The following is a 13,924-nucleotide window of genomic DNA, read 5'->3' as shown; positions in this document are numbered from 1 at the left end:
TCGTAGTTTATAAAAGGAATCTGGTAAAAATACGTGAACATTGACTAACGGATGGATCACAATGCGTTTTAATACTGTACACGTGCGAATGAATGAATGAAATGGAAGCCAGGACAGCGCACAGAGGTTGTACATCAGAGAGCTGTCAGTTCACATGCTTCTAAAGGCACTGTGAAAAGCTGACAAAATAAGTGAGTTCTTTGCAGAATAGTCATGTACTGCAAAGCAGGGTCTGCTGCTATGGTAGCACTGGCACAGACTGAAAGGGGCTGCGTCCTGCCTGAAGTGCAGTTTGTTGTTTTAGAGCTCAACACACTTGATGCATTCAAAAATTCAGCATGTTTTTCTGTTCACCCCCCGTACCTCTCTGTTTCAGAGGTTTCCACCTCTAGTTAGTCTGATTTGGGTTCTCATAACTTTGAGGTTAATGAGATCACATGTGCGTACAGTAGAAGACTGAGACTTTCAAATGATAAAACCAGATCACTGTAGATGGATGAGCACAATGAAAATTTGTCACCAAAATTTTATCATGGCTGCTAAGGAGTAGTAAATGCTGTGTCTCTGAAGCTTCCGCAGTAAATTTAGCCACTTAATTTACTCCCAGAAACATGGGAGTAAATTAATAACTAAACTTAATAGCAGAGTTCTCATTCCGTTCCTCTCTGTGAATGCCTCTTTATACTATGTATAAAACTTTAAAAGAAGTTTTACTGTATTCATGGTGCTAAAGATTGTGAAGTACTCATGTCTCCAAATATTTTAACTGAGAGATGATTTGGTCATTAAAACCTTTACTGAAAACAAGTGCTACCTGGCAAATACTAGAACTGGATATTGTGCAGGACAAGAAGAATTGCTTCCCGTATCAGCGTTCTGCTAATTGCAGTGACTGTTTGGGGTGTAAGTGTTTTTGAGATTTGGACTTTAAATTTAATTTCCAAGCTGAAGGCCTTGTGATGTTAAGGGGGAAACCCCTGTGCCCAAGTGGTACTGAGTTTCCACAAGGTGTTTATGTGAAAACTGTGTGGTATTTTTGCAGTTTTGATCATGACTGTCTGTACTGCACGTGCTATGACAAACAATATGAAGGTAAAGAAGTAAATTAATTTTCACAGAATTATGAAGATTCACGTTATTCTTCCCTGCATAAATGACTTGTCTACATTAAGAATATTCCTAAGATAGTTTTTCTTATGAAATTTCTGTAGTTGTCCTGTCTTGGGGCACCATGGCTGCCTTTAGGATTCCTTTTTCCTCTAGACGTGTGCCGATGGCTGTCAGCACAGAGCATGGAACAGACCTAGACCTGTGTTCTACACTACTTCAAAAATAGTCCAATTATACACTGTTGTTTTTGAAATATGTGTCACAGCCAGTCTCTTTCAGCCCTTAGCAGATACCAATAAATGTGTCTAGCTTGTAGCACTTGCAGTAGCTGCAGACTGTCTGGACTATGTGGGAATGCACTCCCAGAGCTCTCAGCCTCTGGATTTCACTCCTGTTTGCTACCAATTATGGTTACATTTGTTTGTGCCCTGTCAGACTTCTAGGCACGCACACTAATGTTTGTGGTTTCGCTGGGTTTCCTCTTTGCTGTAAGTCAAAATGAGGACCTCAGTGCCTCTGAAAACTTAAGTTACCTAGGTAGAAAATAGACGTAGCTTTGTATTTGGCAGGCCTGGTTTATGTTAGGACCTATCCTTAGTTGTCGTGGACTCAGCAGGTGAACTCTTTTGGCTCTGGCACTGACCTGAACAGAAGAATCAAAACCTTAGTTTATATTGGTGAAAGGCAGTATTTTACTTTGGTTATTAATAATGAACAGATGTCATGCACTGTGTAGGAATGACTGTGAAAATCAGGCAGAATACCTTCTGGTATCTGATGCAAATGAAGATTGTGGACTGCAGTCCTGCATCTACCTGACCAACTGTGAGAACAGAATGCAGGAGAACTAGTTGAAGTGTTTGGTTCACAAAACCTGATTTTCTTTCCAGTGTCAACTTCCTTTCAGGCATCAAATTAGGCATTAAATAATGTACAGTGAGAGTGGCCCTCATTCTGTGTTTCCTTATTTGTCCTGGTTTTGTTTAAAACAGAACCGATTCTCTTTTAGTGGATCTTCCTTACAGCAAAGTTCTTCAAAGTAACTGCATTTTTCTGAAGCTGGCGGCATATTTTACAGACAGTGTCTGCTCCAAAGCTGATAACACCTAATGCTTATAGTTACACTGAGCTAACATGGGAAAGGAATGCAGAAAAAAGCCCCTGTCTATAATTATCACTGTAGCAGCCAAGGTCACCGACAGATCTCTTAGGTCCCGGTGAGGAGTCGGAAGGGGTCATACTTGTGGGGAGGGCCGGACAGGACAGGTGACCCGATATTGACCAACGCGGTATTCCATGCTATGCACGTCATACTCAGGTTAAAGCTGGAGGATCATGAGGGTTTCCCTCTCTTCATCCATGGCCGCCTTCTGAAGAGGACCCTGCTCGTTGTTCTACCTGCGATCCTGATCCAGATTCCTATCTGTGCATTCCTGAGTCCAGTTCCTGCCTGCTGCCAAGGCCAGTCTGGGAATTCCTGGTGCTGCCTGGCAGCTGCTGGCGGGATGCCAGCTCCTGGCACCCGGCTCCAGGAAATTCAGTATCGGTTTTGTATATTTTACATTAGCTCTCATTATTATGGATAGTATTATTAGTGTTATTAGTAAAACTTTTTATATTCAATTTGTAAGTCTCTCTCCCTTTTCCTCCTTTTCCCTGCCTCTGGTGGGAGGGGGGGGTTAATAGAGAGCGTGTGTCACTCAGCTTATTGATGCCTTGCTTTAAATCATGACACTTAGCAATGGGAGGCCATTACTGGTGGATACAGGAAAAGCAACTCGTATCATCTACCTGGACTTGAGCAAAACATTTGACACTGTCCCACACGACATCCTTGTCTCTAAATTGGAGAGACATGGATTTGATGGATGGACCACTCGATGGATAAGGAACTGACTGGATGATTGCACTCAAAGAGTTGCAGTCAATGGCTTGATATTCACGTGGAGACCAGTGATGAGTGCTGTTCCTCAGGGGTTGGTATTGGGACCAGCACTGTTTAACATCTTTGTTGGCAACATGGACAGTGGGATTGAGTCCACTCTAAGCAAGTTTGCTGGTGACACCAACCTGTGTGGTGTGGTCAACGTGCTGGAGGGAAGGGATGCCATCCAGAGGAACCTGGACAAGCTTCAAAGGTGGGCCCATGCAGACCTCATGAAGTTCAACAAGCCCAAGTGCAATGTTCTGCATATAGGTCAGGGCAATCCCAAGCACAAATACAGACTTGGTGGAGAATGGATTGAGAGCAGCCCTGGGGAGAAGGACGTGGGGGTGCTGTTTGACAAGACGCTCAACGTGACATGGAAATGTGTGCTTGCAGCCCAGAAGGCCAGCTGTATCCTGGGCTGCACCAAGAGAAGAGTGGCCAGCAGGACGAGGGAGGTGATTCTGCCCCTCTACTCCGCTCTGGTGAGACCCCACTTGGAGTCCTGCATCCATCTCTGGAGCCCTCAGCACAGGAAAGATGTGGACCTGTTGGAGTGGGTCCAGATGAGGGTCACAAAGGTGGTCAGAGGGATGGAATACTTCTCTTACGAGGACAGGCTGAGAGAGTTGCGGCTCTTCAGTCTGGAGAAGGGAAGGGAAGGGAAGGGAAGGGAAGCGGGGAAGGGAAGGGAAGGGAAGGGAAGGGAAGGGAAGGGAAGGGAAGGGAAGGGAAGGGAAGGGAAGGGAAGGGAAGGGAAGGGAAGGGAAGGGAAGGGAAGGGAAGGGAAGAAGGGAAGGGAAGGGAAGGGAAGGGAAGGGAAGGGAAGGGAAGGGAAGGGAAGGGAAGGGAAGGGAAGGGAAGGGAAGGGAAGGTGAGGGAAGGGAAGGTGAGGGAAGGGAAGGTGAGGGAAGGTGAGGGAAGATGAGAGAACGGAAGGTAAGGGAAGGCAAGGCAAGGGAAGGCAAGGCAAGGCAAGGGAAGGCTGTTGGGAGACCTTATAGCAGCCTGCCAGTACCTGAAGGGAGCCTGCAAGAAAGCTGAAGAGGGACTTTTTACAAAGGTATGTACTGATAGGACAAGGAGTAATGGCTTTAAACTGAAAGAAGGTAGATTTAGATTAGATACAATTTAGAAATTTTTTCCTGTGAAGGTGGTGAGGCACTGGCACAGGTTGCCCAGAGAAGTTATGGCTGCCCCCTCCCTGGAAGTATTCAAGGCCAAGTTGATTGGGGCTTTGAGCAACTTGGTCTAGTGGAAGGTGTCCCTGCCTATGGCAGGGGGGTTGGAATGAGATGAGCTAAAAGATCCCTTCCAACCCAGACCATTCTATGATTCTATGGTTCTATGATACTTTACAAATCTCTTTTTTTTTTTTTATAATCAGGTGAGTTTTATTTCCATATTCACATTTTCCCATCCCATACTTCATCTTTACAGCTTCCTGATTTTCTTTCACAGATTCTTACTGGCACTGCTATAATTTAGGCATCTTGCAGTATTCCAAGTGATGCTATTTTGGGGATATCCAGACTTATCTACCCAGAGCTGGAGTTTAGCCTCTTGGGATTATAATTTTACTTGTTGTATTTGAATTACAGAAAGTGTTTGAAGACTCCAATTGAATTATGTCCTTATTGTCCAAATCAGTCTCTGTTCTTATCCTAAGGGACAGATCAAAAAGCCAGAGGTTGATTTTATTCATTTATCATTTTCTTTGTATAAGTTGATACGGTACATACAGGCAGGCAGGAAAGACATTTGACAATCCTGAATTATTGGAAAGAAAATAACAAGTTCCAATTTCCTTCATATCTCTTGTATTTTGGTTAAATTTCTGTCTCTTGTAGACTGGTAGATAATTACATTGTGTTGAGATTGTTGACACAGACCATTTGTGTATGTACTGCAATAAGCAAATACAGATTAATGGATATTTTTGGATTCTGCATGTGCTGAGATTCTTATTAATTCCATTACTTGAAATCATTTGTCCTGAAGGTGTTTCTTCAGCCACTGAAAACTGTATCAAGATAGTAATCCTATTAAAGGAACTAGTAGTGTTCAGTAGCATGCAGAAATGTCAAATGAAGAAGTACAGCTCCTGTACCTTTCTTTTTTTGAGAAATCTTTTTTTGATTTGGGTTCTAAGTGGTTTTGATAGGTGATTAGAAATGCATGACCTTATCTGTCTGAGGTCTGCAAATACAGTTCAGAAGGATGATACAGAACATATAGCATGATGGATAGTGTGGAGGAAGCAGTCTTTTCTCCTGAGCTTTGTACCATGTATTAGGTTGTTTGTTTGTTTTTTTTTTTCTGTTAAATAATATGAGAAACAGAACCTGAAAGTCATTGTACAGTCTTCTTACCAATTGTATTGCCATTTCTGGTAAAATTTTATAGCAATCACACACTTTTTCCAGTCAGTGTACTGGATAACTCTGACAACGCTGGTGTTATCTTTAATAATTGAAACTTTTCATATGGTTAGTTACTTTTGTTATTTTGCTAGAACAAAATACAGAACCACAAAATCACAGTGAGGTTAGGATTGGATGGGACATCTGGAGGTCATCTGGTCCAGCCCACTGCTCCAGCAAGGAGACCTAGAGCATGCTGCACAAGACTATGTCCAGATGGCTTTTGAAGACCTCCGAGGATGGAGACTCCACCACTGCTCTGGGCAACCTGTTCCCATGCTGAGCCATCTTCACAATAAAAAAGTGTTGCCTGATGTTCAGGAGGAACCTCCTGTGTTTCAGTTTGTGCCTGTTGCGTCTTGTCCTGTCACTAGGCACACTGGGAAGAGTCTGGCTCCGTCCTCCCGTTAGGTGTGTGTACACTATAGTGAGACTCCCCCCGAGCATTCTCTTCTCCAGCCTGAGCTGTCACAGCTCTCTCAGCCTTTCTTCATAGAAGAGATGCTCCAATCCATTCATCATCTTAGTGACCATTTGCTGGACTCTTTCCAGTAGCTCCACCTCTCTCTTGTACTGAGGAACCCAGAAATGGGCACAGTACTCCAGGTGTGGCCTCAGCAGTGCTGAACAGAGGGTAAGGATCATCTCCTTCGACCTGCTGGCAACACTGTTCCTCATGCAGCCCAGGACACCATTTGCCTTCTTTGCCACAAGGGCACAGTGCTGACCTATATTCAACTTGATGTCCACCAGGACCCCCAATAATGTAATGTTACAAATAGTGTTATTTATTTAGGCTCCTATCAAATATACAGGTGCATGGGAAGAAATAATTCACATATAAATTTCCTGTGGTGTCTTGGTTTGTGTTGTTTGTAAGAATATGTAGCAGCCACATTGACCGGCTGAGGCACTGAGTTGACATTCCTTGTACTTGAAATTGCCCAGTGTTCCACTGGAGGCTACTGGTCTCTTGACAGTGAGCTGAGGATTTACCACTGCAGCAATGAAAGTGACTATGGAGATACTGAAACATCTACTCTCTGTTCTGACCAGAGATGAGCCTCATCTCTGCAAAAGGTTAGGTTCAAACCCAAATCTGGTTCCAGTTCCTGTCTTTAAGCTCTAGGCTGTGTCATATGAATGAATGCTGAAACAAACTGTATCGTGGCTTTCTGGTCAAGCACTGAAATCTACAGACTACCTGGTGCTTTCCTATATACATCGCATATCCTGTAGGAGAAGCAGCAGATTTCTTATGTCAGTTCTACACTAATGTGAAGTGATAGTGGGAGAGTTTTCCACTTCTGTGACTCTAAAAGCAGATACTTTGGCTCTTACAGAGGTGCTTTGAACAAGATGACTCTGAATGTCCTCTGAAAAGCCTGCAGGTTGTTCCATATGGTATTTCTAATTTCTGGCAGAACAAAATTGTCTTTTCAAAATTTGTAGTTCTAGCTCTGCAGAGGAATGTCATAACATAAATCAACTTTTTTGCATATTGAAGGTCCATTGCTTCTTCAGGACTGCATCATGCATCTTCTTGGCACTCATAAGTGTTTTTGAAATTTTCTCATGTTATGCAAGAAATGGGAAATATTTCTTTCACATTTGATTTTAAAAACACTTAGCACTGTGTGAAGTTTTATAGAGGGTTGAAAAGCTGAATCTAGAATATATGTGGAGTCAGATATGTATGATAATCCATTTCTGCTGTCTATGCAAGGCTTTTAGCTCCAAATCACTTCTATAACCAAAAAAAAAAGAGAGGACACTGGAATATTTTTTAAACGTGCATATATTTTTTATCTACAGATCCACAGACTTGAAATTTTAAAATTCCACCAGGTGAATAACACTATGTTGCTATGAAGAATTACAACCCACATGCGTGCCTACAGGACTTCTGAAGTTTTCTGTGTCCAGGACTGCATTTGTGTATTAAGTATTTAAATATATCTACGTACATACACACATAAGTCTCCAAGTACATTTGTGTACATACATCTATACACACATATATATATACTACATTTTAATTTATTCTTCTTAGGCTAAACTTCACGTAAGACTTTAAAGACTGCAAGCTAAAGAACTATAGAGACAAGTTAGGCCTACACCAATGTCCTATTTACCACAGATGCACTACAGAAGGCACACACCTCCTGAGAAAACATCCATTTGCTAAAGCATTTCTAAAGAAAACTCTCAAATTCATGGACTCTTACTAGAACTCCCTCTGCTTGATGCTGCTTACATTTCTATTTGGGAGCTAGGCTCCTTGCTGTCGAGGTTTTTTTTAGAATAAGCGTGCTGTGTGGATGACAGTGCTGTTTATAAAAGAAGCCTGGCTGAGTACTGGCTTTTATCTTTGATCTCGGATGAAGACTTTCCAAGTGTGGCTCTAGACGTAGCTGACAGCCCCTCCTGCTCACTTTAAATTTTAAGTGTCTTATCTCCCACAATGATTGCTTTGTCTTTCCTTGTCAACAGAGTCTCTTTACTGAATCCACAAGAGAAGAAAAGCTTGGATGGACCTGGAAATTGAGGACATCTTTTACCCCCAGCAATGTACATTTTGACCTTTGTGAGACACTGCTCTATCGGTTCCGGCATAATATTTCATAGTAAAAACATCCGGCGCACTATGTGAAGCCTGCTTTTTTTCTGCAGCAGGAAACTTCTTTGTTGGGTATAAAGATATAAAGATCTCAAGTGCACATAAAGATCACGAAGCGCAGCACAGCACTGTTTGGATATAGTGCCTTGTTCCTTAAAGCATATAATGTCTTGGACGTAAAACCTTGTTCCTGTTCAGCTGTGTTAGCACGGCACAGTGCCCAAGCTAGTGCGTCTTGCAGCTTGAGGAAAAAAATGCACTGCAGAAGCTATCCTATACTGGCTTCTGAAGCCAGTGTGGTTTTCACTTGTTCTCTCATCTATGCTTTGCTCCACAGTGTAATGCAGATATGACCTACACAATTCTCTTGTTTTTGGAGGCTTCTAGCTAGAACTCTTCCTCTGCTTACTGAGGAGAAATCAGTGATTTGACACCATGAAAGTGCAGAAACCCTCTTTTTTTATTTCTGCCTGTCTCATGCTATTGCAGTAAGATCACAATATGTTGCAATCTTCTTTCACTCTGCCTTTGGGGTGCCTTAAACACTGAAGTACTCCAGAGGGCATCAGATTCTGAAGTTCCCAGCTGATGTCTTAGACTCAAATGATGCAAAATTCTTTATATTTTCAAGTTTATTAGAAACCCAAATCCAAATTACAGCTTTGAAGGATGAAACATCATGAACTATTCACAAAAAAACAGGAAATCTTCCTGAGTTCGTGATAGAACAGTTTTAAATGGACTGCTAGAGTATTACAAGTTGTAGCATCAATGTTTTCTGATATGCAATGAGCAAACATTTCTAATATTTTTGCACTAGCACCTTGCCTGATATCAGGAGTTTAGTGGCATATGTCAACAGCCAAGAAGGCTACAGCAATTCTGTAAGACATATATAAGCATCAATATTCCTGCATGAAGAATGGAAAAGCTCAAGGCAAAGGACCTCAGTGTTGTGCTCAGTATTGTACCTACACTTGTGGAGCCAAGGAACAGAACAACAACTGTACCTGACAGAAAATCCTCCCATGTTTCTGCCTGCTTCAAGTGAATTATGTTACTTTTTCTTCAGGAAATTCATTGGTAGAAAATGTATTACTGAGGATATACTGCTAAGGTCTTATTAAAGCCAATGATATTAGGAGATTTGTAATTAAATAAATATAATGTTTTGCATTTAAGAACTCCGTCTATCCTGTTGCAATCCTGTGGATTGCAAGTGTCTCTGATTTACAAGTGATTGTGTGTGCCTTTTATTTCCTAATACCAGTATCTGTAATTTCTTGCCTGTGAGAGCTGGAACTTGAAATCAGATCCAAGTTGTTATATGGTCAAGTTTTCCCGATGTGGACTTTCCTTGCTTTGCAAACATGCTGCTGATAAGCAAGCAGATGTACTGCAGGCAGCACAGTAGGATGAGAGTATGAGTGTTGTATAATACACTTATTTTCTTTCTCCCCATTTTGCTTTTTATTTTCTCCTTCTCCAGCAAGCACGCTCCCAGGTGCTCTTGCAAAACTGCCAGTGCAGAAATATAAATACTTCTGAAACTCTTCCCAGCCTTAGATTTCTGATATCCTTTTCATAGGGTAGTCAAGTTGGGAAGGATCCCCAAAGTAATTTCTGTGGAGGATGTCGCTGGAGAAGGTGTAACCACGGTGATGGAATTAGTTAATCATAAAGCACGAACAATGCTGCTATGTCCCTTGTACAGCCCTACCCGTCTGAACATTAGGTCTGGGAACAGAGGGTTTAGTCCCTAGGTAATCATTAATGTTAAACAATAATGGTGAAGAGGGATTTTTAATAGAAATAGCGTTACCAAATGATTGCAGGTGTATTTGTGGTACCTATCTATTGTGTGAATTAATTGAAGCAAAAAGTCATACATCTCTCCCCAAAGAAGTTAGTTTTAATTAAAACCAGCAGGTGCCTAGAACTGGTCAAGATGACCCGTGCCGCAGGGACAAGAGCCAGAAGAGGACTGAGTTTGCGCAGAAACTGTGATGAAGAGGATAAGCCTTCATTTTAGGACCCCCAACGACCACCACTAGGAGGCACTGCGCAAGTGCGGGTGGGAGGAGTGTATGAAAATGGACTGATTTGACTATGAAGGAAAGGGCTTATGTAATCAGATGAATATGTATATTTTGATCTATATAAACTGCACGGAAAGGGTATGGGGTATGCACGTTCGGCGGAATTATCCCCCGTGCATCCGACGTCGCAATAAAGAATGCCTGCCTTTTAACACTACATTGGTGTTACGAGGTCTATTCCCGGATTTTCGGTGACAGTTTCTGGCGACCCAGATGGGACCCTGCTTGTGAATACTGACGGATCCGCGGGATCACGGGACCTCCAGCCGGCATCGAGGGATTCTCGAGGAGAACCTCTGATCCCCGGACCGAAGGATTCCAAGTAAGTCCCCTGGAAATTAATGAAGGCATTCTTTAAGTGTAATATACGCCTGCTCGTAAATCGCGGTGAAAACCTCGTAGAGTTGGGCTAAAAGGTACCTTTGTGGAAAGTCTCTGCTCGGTGAAAGCCGGTGGAGCGGGGCCCAAGGGGGAGGTCTTCAACAGGGGGTTGAAGTCTCCAGTATCTCAGCAGGGGGCTGGGATCCCAAAAGGGAGCTCCAACAAGGGTTGGGGTCCCTCTGATTAGTGTTTGTGATATAGTGCACAATCACTACCACTGGTCATTTGAAGGATGGGCACCTTTCCGAGTAAAAGACCCATCCCAAGGGGCACGCCTTTGGGATGTATTTTAAAGCACTGGAAAGAACTGGGGGGGGATCCTTTAACTCGGAAACAGTTAATTGAATATTGTAATCATCAGTGGCCGTTATATACTCTGGATGACGGGGAGAAGTGGCCGGAGGACGGGACACTGTGTTATAATATTGATGTTGTTTTGTAAAAGGGAAGGTAAATAGGAAGAAATGACATATGTAAATTTGTTTTTCTCGTTGAGAAATCATTCGGAATGGCAAAGGCAGTGTGGGATACATCCGCTCGGTTCTATGGTAATGGCTTTAAAAAAAAAGGAAACTGCGAAAAGGGTTCAAAGAAATGTTGCGTCGCTTGTAGTGTTGGCAAAGAGTGTTTGAAATATGAGCCTGAGGAGGATGATGTTGAATTAATGGTTGCACCTTGTCGGAGATGGGGAAGTAATGAGGAGGACCGAAAATCTGAGACAGACAGTCCTTCCGTTTCTCCTGGGGGGGGGACAGGAGGATTTAGCCCGGTTTTGGGAAAAACGCAGGGCAGGACAGGGGGGGTAGCGGAGCCAGCTCCCCTCCAGGCTCCTCTCCGAGAGGCAGTAGGAAATACTGGTCCGGTGACAGTAAAGGTTCTGTTTTCAATAACTGATTTAAGGTCGTGGGAAGAAGTAGCAGGACTCTTCGCGTGATTAAATTGATGACTTTAGATAAGAAATCATGAAGAGGACCGGGGGAGTCAACCCTAGCTAAACCCCTGGTCACACTAAAGCTAGGGAATAAGGAAGTAAAAATTTTAATAAATACAAGGACCATTTATTTGGTATTAAACACATGTAAAGGGAAATGTAGTCATAAATCTGTAGATGTTGTTGGTGCGACAGGGTAAAGAGAAAATTAACCTTTCTTAGAACTGTTGAAATTTAGATTGAGAAAACAGTGAGTAACTCACCAGTTTCTATATATGCCTGAATGTCCATTGCTTTTGTTAAGACAAGATTTATTAAGCAAATTAGAGGCACAAATAACTTAAAAAAAAAAAAAATAAAGAAATTGAATTATTGATACCAGAATCAAAAGCCGTAGAGGCAAGGGTGTTTGTGTTACAAGATTCTTTTAAAGAGGAACAAATTCCAGAAGAGGTGGAAAACGCAGTAATCCCGCTTGGTTTAAGCAAATGAAGTTCCGGGACAGTCCAAATTGGCAGAACTGGTAAAAGTGACCTTAAAACCTAGATCCAAACCGGTAAGACAAAAATAATATCCTATTAAGTGGGAGGCACGAAAAGGATTAGAGGGGTTAATCATGAAATTTTTGGAATATGGGCTTTTGGTAGAATGCGAGTCAGAATACAACACACCTATATTACCGGTAAAGAAACCTGGGGGACGGGAATATCGACTAGTCCAGGATCTAAGAACTATAAATCAAATAGTTCAAGATATACACCCAGTAGTAGCCAATCCCTATACTTTATTGACATCCCTGAAAGAGGAGTATAAATGGTTTACTGTACTAGATTTAAAGGATGCCTTCTTTTGCATACCTCTGGATGCACAAAGTCAAAGCATATTTGCTTTTGAATGGGAAAGCCCTGCAACAGGACGAAAGATGCAACTGACATGGACTGTACTTCCACAAGGATTTAAAAATAGCCCCACAATATTTGGAAACCAGTTGGCAAAGGAATTAGAAATATGGAAGAGACAAAACCAGGAAAAGGGGACATTGTTACAATATGTAGATGATATTCTAATAGCAGCAGAAAGCAAAGAAAAATGTTTTGAAATTACTATCAGTTTGTTGAATTTCCTGGGCCAAGGAGGATATAGAGTCTCCAGAAATAAGGCCCAGATAGGAAGAGAAGCAGTGATTTATCTGGGATTTGAAATATCTCAAGGGCAAAGGCAACTAAGCAACGAAAGAAAGGAAGCCATTTGCCAAATCCCAGAACCTAACAGTCCAAAGGAGCTGAGAACCTTTTTGGGAATGATTGGATGGTGTCGGCTTTGGATTCCAAACTATGGACTATATGTGAAACCACTTTACAACGCTTTAAGAGAATCCAAAGACTTGTATCTGACATGGACACCTGAATGCCAAAAATCATTTAAAGAACTTAAAAAAGCATTGATGATGGCCCCTGCTTTGGGTTTACCTAATTTAACCAAACCTTTTGAACTGTTTGTCCATGAGAGGCAGCATCTGGCTCTTGGAGTGCTGGCACAACGTCTGGGATCCTGGAAGCGACCAGTAGGATACTTCTCTAAACAACTTGACAACGTGAGTAAAGGATGGCCGGGATATTTACGCGCTGTGGCAGCGACAGTATTGCTGATTCAAGAAGCTCGAAAATTGACTATGGGCCAAAAGATGGTGGTATATGTACCACACATGGTGGTAACTGTTCTAGAACAAAAGGGGGTCATTGGCTGTCCCCCAACAAAATGCTAAAATATCAGGTTGTCTTGCCAGAGCAGGATGATGTGGAACTGAAAACCACAATCATCATAAATCCAGCAATGTTTCTGTCAACGAAAAATCCAACAGAAAATCTAGAACATGACTGCCTGCTAACTGTTGAACAAGTCTATTCTAGCAGACCGGACCTGAGGGATGAGCCTCTGGAGAACCCTGATCTGGAGTTGTTCACGGATGGAAGCAGCTTTGTGAAAGAAGGAAGACGAACGGCCGGATACGCTGTTGTCACCACGACCGAGGTACTGGAGTCAGGAACGCTACCTGCAAATACCTCGGCACAGAAAGCAGAACTGGTGGCATTGAGGCAAGCCTTGCGAATGGCAGAAGGAAAAAAGGTAAATATATGGACTGACTCTAAATATGCATTTGGTGTAATTCATGCTCATGGAGCCATCTGGAAAGAAAGAGGACTGCTCTCAGCCCAAGGTTCATCGATAAAACATAAAGAAGAAATCCTTCAGCTCCTCGAAAAGGCGCAGAAACCAAAGGAAGTGGCAGTGATGCACTGAAAGGCTCATCAATTTGGTCGAACAGCTGTAAACATAGGTAATCTATTGGCAGACAAAACAACAAAGGAGGCTGCTGAACAAGGTATCTTTGCACTAGTACCAGTAAAACAAATAAAAATCCCAAATCTGAAA

This window comes from Opisthocomus hoazin, chromosome Z, assembly GCF_030867145.1.
Source record: "Opisthocomus hoazin isolate bOpiHoa1 chromosome Z, bOpiHoa1.hap1, whole genome shotgun sequence".
Lineage (NCBI taxonomy): Eukaryota > Metazoa > Chordata > Aves > Opisthocomiformes > Opisthocomidae > Opisthocomus > Opisthocomus hoazin.
This window is presented reverse-complemented; position numbering follows the sequence as displayed.